This window comes from Oncorhynchus nerka, linkage group LG8, assembly GCF_034236695.1.
Source record: "Oncorhynchus nerka isolate Pitt River linkage group LG8, Oner_Uvic_2.0, whole genome shotgun sequence".
Classification (NCBI taxonomy): domain Eukaryota; kingdom Metazoa; phylum Chordata; class Actinopteri; order Salmoniformes; family Salmonidae; genus Oncorhynchus; species Oncorhynchus nerka.
The window spans coordinates 68,682,234-68,691,722 of NC_088403.1; the positions used below are offsets into that span (position 1 = coordinate 68,682,234).

General features: G+C 34.3%; 1 pseudogene; it reads right to left on the reverse strand.

Annotated features, from left to right (window-relative positions):
• Positions 1-854: 854 nt before the first annotated feature.
• Positions 855-9,489, reverse strand: part of LOC135572791 (tripartite motif-containing protein 2-like) — a 27,053-nt pseudogene continuing 18,418 nt past the window's right edge.

Genomic DNA, 9,489 nt, shown 5'->3' on the forward strand with positions numbered 1-9,489 from the left:
TGCACTACCTTTGATCAGACCCAATACGTCCCAAACAGCACCCTAATCCCTATGTAGTGCACTACCTTTGATCAGACCCAATACGTCCCAAATAGCACCCTATTCCCTATGTAGTGCACTACTTTTGACCCAGGCCCATAGGGAGAAATTTGGGACGCAGCCATATTTTTTTTCCGGAAAAAATAGATGGTTGAATATATACCTCATCCAAGCGTAACGTCGCAAGCTGCCTGTTAGCTCAATCCATCAATCAATCAACCAATAATGAATTGATTGATTGATGGAATCATTGATATACTGTACCTGTGGAGTATTAGAATAACCATAGCCACGTTCTTGAACATTCCTTATTGATTTAGCACACGACAATCCTCAATCGAACAATCTATATCATTATTTTGTAGAATCCATAGCAGTACGTGAGTTTAAGAGCAGATAAACAGGTTGATGTTGGTTTCATATTGAGCCGTGTCTGGCGAGTCGAGAGTTAGGTCCCAGGTCTGTTTTGAAGTTGGCCAATAGATGTTCTCGCTTTGTTCCTCTGGCCAATAGTATTGCAGATAAGTGACATGTCGTCAGAGCAGAGAGAGGAACTGATTTTATTGGCCATTGTTTAAGTTCACTGTAGGTATCTGTAGACCTTGAAAAAGTAGTTCTGTCCATCTCTACATGCCTCCCTGCCTCCCTCCCACTACTGTAGGTATCTGTAGATCTTTGAACATTAGTTCTGTCCATCTCTACACGCCTCCCTCCCTCCCACTACTGTAGGTATCTGTAGATCTTTGAACAGTAGTTCTGTCCATCTCTACACGCCTCCCTCCCTCCCTCCCACTACTGTAGGTATCTGTAGATCTTTGAACAGTAGTTCTGTCCATCTCTACACGCCTCCCTCCCTCCCACTACTGTAGGTATCTGTAGATCTTTGAACAGTAGTTCTGTCCATTCATCTCTGCATTCCTCCACCCCTCCCTCCGTTCCTCCATCCCACTACTGTAGGTATCTGTAGACCTTGAAACAGTGATTCCCAGAGTCGGCCACCACCACGTGTCCATCAGAGGTGAGAGCCAGACCCTGAGGTCCGTAGAGAGGGTCAGCTGATGTGTTGATATAGGACAGGAAGGAACCACTACCGTCAAACACCTGGAGAGGAGAGGGGGGAGGGTACTTATGTAAATTAACACCTGGAGAGGAGAGGGGGGAGGGTACTTATGTAAATTAACACCTGGAGAGGAGAGGGGGAGGATACTTATGTAAATTAACACCTGGAGAGGAGGGGGGGAGGGTACTTATGTAAATTAACACCTGGAGAGGAGAGGGGAGGGTACTTATGTAAATTAACACCTGGAGAGGAGGAGGGGGAGGGTACTTATGTAAATTAACACCTGGAGAGGAGGGGGGGAGAGATACTTATGTAAATTAACACCTGGAGAGGAGGGGGAGGGTAAATTAACACCTGGAGAGGAGGGGGAGGTATGTAAATTAACACCTGGAGAGGAGGAGGGGAGGGTACTTATGTAAATTAACACCTGAAGAGGAGGGGGAGGGTACTTATGTAAATTAACACCTGAAGAGGAGGGGAGGGTACTTATGTAAATTAACACCTGGAGATGAGGGGGGAGGGTACTTATGTAAATTAACACCTGGAGAGGAGGGGGGAGGGTACTTATGTAAATTAACACCTGGAGAGGAGAGGGGGAGGGTACTTATGTAAATTAACACCTGGAGAGGAGGGGGGAGGGTACTTATGTAAATTAACACCTGGAGAGGAGGGGGGAGGATAATTGCAAAGAGTGTGCAAAGTTGTCATCAAGGCAATGGGTGGTTTCTTTGAAGAATCTCAAATATAAAATATATTTAGATTTGTTTAACACTTTTTTTGGTTACTTGATGATTCCATATGTGTTATTTCATTGTTTTGATGTCTTCACTATTATTCTACAATGTAGAAAATAGTAGAAAATAAAGAGAAACCCTTTAATGAGTAGATGTCCTAACACTTTTGATAGTATGTAAGATAAGTCAGGACTTGTTCATTCTGATGGTAGTGTATATATACACGGTAGTGTACTGTATGCAGATGTTGCTCAAGCCGGCTACGATGATGTCCATATACTGTATATGATATAGATATATATATATATTGTAATGACCCTGGGTTTATAAGCTTAACACCTGGAAATCGGGGAGGGTACTCTGCACCTGGAGAGAGGGGGATGCTTTTGCAGGACAGTCGTCATCAAGGCGCCGGACCTTTCGGGCTATAAAATATGAGGGTTTAACACGAGATTCCTGTTTATTTCATTGTTTTGATTCTTATATTATATAATGTAAAACTGTACCTGTATGACTTTTGTACTGTATAAGTCATATATGTTATATCTGATGGTATTAAACTGTACCTGTATGACTGGTACTGATGTCCATATACTGTATATGATATATCTATATATTAATTAAACTGTACCTGTATGACTGGTACTGTATATCTATATATATATCTATATATTAAACTATACCTGTATGACTGGTACTGTATATCTATATATATATCTATATATTAAACTATACCTGTATGACTGGTACTGTATATCTATATATATATATATATCTATATATTAAACTATACCTGTATGACTGGTACTGTATATCTATATATTAAACTATACCTGTATGACTGGTACTGTATATCTATATATATATATATTAAACTATACCTGCATGACTGGTACTGTATATCTATATATTAAACTATACCTGTATGACTGGTACTGTATATCTATATATATCTATATCTATATAAAACTATACCTGTATGACTGGTACTGTATATCTATATATTAAACTATACCTGTATGACTGGTACTGTATATCTATATATATCTATATCTATATTAAACTATACCTGTATGACTGGTACTGTATATCTATATATATCTATATCTATATTAAACTATACCTGTATGCGGCTGTTGCCCCAGTCAGCTACAATGATGTTCCCATTCACATCGACAGCCACGCCTGTAGGGGCATTAAACTGACCGTTGCCCTCTCCATTAGTTCCAAACTTCAGCAGCAGCTCTCCCTCTGGGGTGAATACCTGGAATGGAGGGAGGGAGGGAGGGAGGGTGGGAGGGAGGGAGGGAGGGAGAGAGAGAGGGAGAGAGGGAGAGAGGGAGAGAGGGAGGGAGGGAGAGAGGGAGGGAGGGAGAGAGGGAGGGAGGGAGGAGAGAGAGAGAGAGGAGAGAGAGAGAGAGGAGGGAGGGAGGGAGGGAGGAGGGAGGGAGGGAGGGGGAGGGAGGGAGGGAGGGAGGGAGGGAGGGAGGGAGACCTTCTCTATTGAACCACATCTTTTTCATTCTTGTTCTTGGACTTGTTCATTCTACTGGGTTAACGACGGTCAGGACTTGTTCATTCTACTGGGTTAACGATGGTCAGGACTTGTTCATTCTACTGGGTTAACGACGGTCAGGATGGGTTCATTCTACTGGGTTAACGACGGTCAGGACTTGTTCATTCTACTGGGTTAACGATGGTCAGGACTTGCTCATTCTACTGGGTTAACGATGGTCAGGACTTGTTCATTCTACTGGGTTAACGACGGTCAGGACTTGTTCATTCTACTGGGTTAACGATGGTCAGGTTTGAGGCGTTGTTTGGAAGTGTCTGATGAACCTGAGAAGTTAGTTACCTTGACTGAGTGGTTGTGAAAGTCTGTCACTATGATCTCATTGTTGTTGTTGACTGCTGCAAAATGAGGACCTGGTCGAAAGAGAGGAGGAGAAGAGGAGGAGAAGAGGAGGAGAAAGGAGGAGAAGAGGAGGAGAAAGGAGGAGAGAGGAGGAGAGAGGAGGAGAGAGGAGGAGAGAGAAGGAGAGAGGAGGAGAGAGGAGGAGAGAGGAGGAGAGAGGAGGAGAGAGGAGGAGAGAGGAGGAGAAAGGAGGAGAGAGGAGGAGAGAGGAGGAGAGAGGAGGAGAAAGGAGGAGAAGAGGAGGAGAAAGGAGGAGGAGAGAGGAGAGTGATGGAAGTACCATGAAGCCTTCATCATCATCATCACTATGATCAGCATCATCTTCATCATCCACATCAACTCACCTGCGAACTGTTTGTCTCCGTTGCCGCGGCTACCGAACTTAGAAACGAGCTTGCCGGTTGGCTGGAAGATGAAGACGGTGCATGCCTTGTTGTCCACAACGATCACGTGACCGTTCTGATCCACGGACACGCCCTTCGGTCCCATCAGCCTACCAGAGCCCAGCTTGGCCTGACAGACAGATAACACAACCAATCAGAGGACAGCTTGGCCTGACAGACAGATAACACAACCAATCAGAGGACAGCTTGGCCTGACAGACAGATTACACAACCAATCAGAGGACAGCTTGGCCTGACAGAGAGAGAACACAACCAATCAGAGGACACAACCAATCAGAGGACAGCTTGGCCTGACAGAGAGAGAACACAACCAATCAGAGGACAGCTTGGCCTGACAGAGAGAGAACACAACCAATCAGAGGACAGCTTGGCCTGACAGAGAGAGAACACAACCAATCAGAGGACAGCTTGGCCTGACAGAGAGAGAACACAACCAATCAGAGGACAGCTTGGCCTGACAGAGAGAGAACACAACCAATCAGAGGACAGCTTGGCCTGACAGATCAGAAAATAGAATAGTTCCCTGTATGTTTTTTATTTGATTTATTTCACCTTTATTTAACCAGGTATTTATATATATAACCCTTTATTTAACCAGGTATTTATATATATAACCCTTTATTTAACCAGGTAATTATATATATAACCCTTTATTTAACCAGGTATTTATATATATAACCCTAACCCTTTATTTAACCAGGTATTTATATATATAACCCTTTATTTAACCAGGTATTTATATGTATAACCCTTTATTTAACCAGGTATTTATATATATAACCCTTTATTTAACCTGGTATTTATATATATAACCCTTTATTTAACCAGGTATTTATATATATATATAACCCTAACCCTTAATTTAACCAGGTATTTATATATATAACCCTAACCCTTTATTTAACCAGGTATTTATATATATAACCCTAACCCTTTATTTAACCAGGTATTTATATATATATAACCCTTTATTTAACCAGGTATTTATATATATAACCCTTTATTTAACCAGGTATTTATATATATAACCCTTTATTTAACCAGGTATTTATATATATAACCCTAACCCTTTATTTAACCAGGTATTTATATATATAACCCTTTATTTAACCAGGTATTTATATATATATAACCCTTTATTTAACCAGGTATTTATATATATAACCCTTTATTTAACCAGGTATTTATATATATAACCCTAACCCTTTATTTAACCAGGTATTTATATATATAACCCTAACCCTTAATTTAACCAGGTATTTATATATATAACCCTAACCCTTTATTTAACCAGGTATTTATATATATAACCCTAACCCTTTATTTAACCAGGTATTTATATATATAACCCTAACCCTTTATTTAACCAGGTATTTATATATATAACCCTTTATTTAACCAGGTATTTATATATATAACCCTTTATTTAACCAGGTATTTATATATATAACCCTAACCCTTTATTTAACCAGGTATTTATATATATAACCCTTTATTTAACCAGGTATTTATATATATATAACCCTTTATTTAACCAGGTATTTATATATATAACCCTTTATTTAACCAGGTATTTATATATATAACCCTAACCCTTTATTTAACCAGGTATTTATATATATAACCCTAACCCTTAATTTAACCAGGTATTTATATATATAACCCTAACCCTTTATTTAACCAGGTATTTATATATATAACCCTAACCCTTTATTTAACCAGGTATTTATATATATTACCCTTTATTTAACCAGGTATTTATATATATAACCCTTTATTTAACCAGGTATTTATATATATAACCCTTTATTTAACCAGGTATTTATATATATAACCCTTTATTTAACCAGGTATTTATATATATAACCCTAACCCTTTATCTAACCAGGTATTTATATATATAACCCTAACCCTTTATTTAACCAGGTATTTATATATATAACCCTAACCCTTTATTTAACCAGGTATTTATATATATAACCCTAACCCTAACCCTTTATTTAACCAGGTATTTATATATATAACCTAACCCTTTATTTAACCAGGTATTTATATATATAACCCTTTATTTAACCAGGTATTTATATATATAACCCTAACCCTTTATCTAACCAGGTATTTATATATATAACCCTTTATTTAACCAGGTATTTATATATATAACCCTAACCCTTTATTTAACCAGGTATTCATATATATAACCCTTTATTTAACCAGGTATTTATATATATAACCCCTTATTTAACCAGGTATTTATATATATAACCCTAACCCTTTATCTAACCAGGTATTTATATATATAACCCTTTATTTAACCAGGTATTTATATATATAACCCTAACCCTTTATTTAACCAGGTATTTATATATATAACCCTAACCCTTTATTTAACCAGGTATTTATATATATAACCCTTTATTTAACCGGGTATTTATATATATAACCCTAACCCTTTATTTAACCAGGTATTTATATATATAACCCTTTATTTAACCAGGTATTTATATATATATATAACCCTAACCCTTTATCTAACCAGGTATTTATATATATAACCCTTTATTTAACCAGGTATTTATATATATAACCCTTTATTTAACCAGGTATTTATATATATATAACCCTAACCCTTTATTTAACCAGGTATTTATATATATAACCCTTTATTTAACCAGGTATTTATATATATAACCCTTTATTTAACCAGGTATTTATATATATAACCCTTTATTTAACCAGGTATTTATATATATAACCCTTTATTTAAACAGGTATTTATATATATAACCCTTTATTTAACCAGGTATTTATATATATAACCCTAACCCTTTATTTAACCAGGTATTTATATATATAACCCTTTATTTAACCAGGTATTTATATATATAACCCTAACCCTTTATTTAACCAGGTATTTATATATATAACCCTAACCCTTTATCTAACCAGGTATTTATATATATAACCCTAACCCTTTATTTAACTTGGTATTTATATATATAACCCTAACCCTTTATTTAACCAGGTATTTATATATATAACCCTAACCCTTTATTTAACCAGGTATTTATATATATAACCCTAACCCTTTATTTAACCAGGTATTTATATATATAACCCTAACCCTTTATTTAACCAGGTATTTATATATATAACCCTAACCCTTTATTTAACCAGGTATTTATATATATAACCCTAACCCTTTATTTAACCAGGTATTTATATATATAACACTAACCCTTTATTTAACCAGGTGTTTATATATATAACCCTAACCCTTTATTTAACCAGGTATTTATATATATAACCCTAACCCTTTATTTAACCAGGTGTTTATATATATAACCCTAACCCTTTATTTAACCAGGTATTTATATATGTAACCCTAACCCTTTTATTTAACCAGGTATTTATATATATAACCCTTTATTTAACCAGGTATTTATATATATAACCCTAACCCTTTATTTAACCAGGTATTCATATATATAACCCTTTATTTAACCAGGTATTTATATATATAACCCCTTATTTAACCAGGTATTTATATATATAACCCTAACCCTTTATCTAACCAGGTATTTATATATATAACCCTTTATTTAACCAGGTATTTATATATATAACCCTAACCCTTTATTTAACCAGGTATTTATATATATAACCCTTTATTTAACCAGGTATTTATATATATAACCCTTTATTTAACCAGGTATTTATATATATAGCCCTTTTTATTTATATATATATAACCCTTTATTTAACCAGGTATTTATATATATAACCCTTTATTTAACCAGGTATTTATATATATAACCCTTTATTTAACCAGGTATTTATATATATATAACCCTTTATTTAACCAGGTATTTATATATATAACCAGGTATTTATATATATAACCCTTTATTTAACCAGGTATTTATATATATAACCTTTATTTAACCAGGTGTTTATATATATAACCCTAACCCTTTATTTAACCAGGTATTTATATATATAACCCTAACCCTTTATTTAACCAGGTATTTATATATTTAACCCTAACCCTTTATTTAACCAGGTATTTATCTATATATAACCCTTTATTTAACCAGGTATTTATATATATAACCCTTTATTTAACCAGGTATTTATGTATATAACCCTTTATTTAACCAGGTATTTATATATATAGCCCTTTATTTAACCAGGTATGTATATATATAACCCTTTATTTAACCAGGTGTTTATATATATAACCCTTTATTTAACCAGGTATTTATATATATAACCCTAACCCTTTATTTAACCAGGTATTTATATATATAACCCTAACCCTTTATTTAACCAGGTATTTATATATATAACCCTAACCCTTTATTTAACCAGGTATTTATATATATAACCCTAACCCTTTATTTAACCAGGTATTTATATATATAACCCTAACCCTTTATTTAACCAGGTGTTTATATATATAACCCTAACCCTTTATTTAACCAGGTATTTATATATATAACCCTAACCCTTTATTTAACCAGGTGTTTATATATATAACCCTAACCCTTTATTTAACCAAGTATTTATATATATAACCCTAACCCTTTATTTAACCAGGTATTTATATATATAACCCTTTATTTAACCAGGTATTTATATATATAACCCTAACCCTTTATCTAACCACCAGGTATTTATATATATAACCCTTTATTTAACCAGGTATTTATATATATAACCCTAACCCTTTATTTAACCAGGTATTTATATATATAACCCTAACCCTTTATTTAACCAGGTATTTATATATATAACCCTTTATTTAACCAGGTATTTATATATATAACCCTTTATTTAACCAGGTATTTATATATATAACCCTTTATTTAACCAGGTATTTATATATATAACCCTAACCCTTTATTTAACCAGGTGTTTATATATATAACCATTTATTTAACCAGGTATTTATATATATAACCCCTTATTTAACCAGGTATTTATATATATAACCCTTTATTTAACCAGGTATTTATATATATAACCCTTTATTTAACCAGGTATTTATATATATAACCCTAACCCTTTATCTAACCACCAGGTATTTATATATATAACCCTTTATTTAACCAGGTATTTATATATATAACCCTAACCCTTTATTTAACCAGGTATTCATATATATAACCCTTTATTTAACCAGGTATTTATATATATAACCCCTTATTTAACCAGGTATTTATATATATAACCCTAACCCTTTATCTAACCAGGTATTTATATATATAAACCTTTATTTAACCAGGTATTTATATATATAACCCTAACGCTTTATTTAACCAGTTATTTATATAT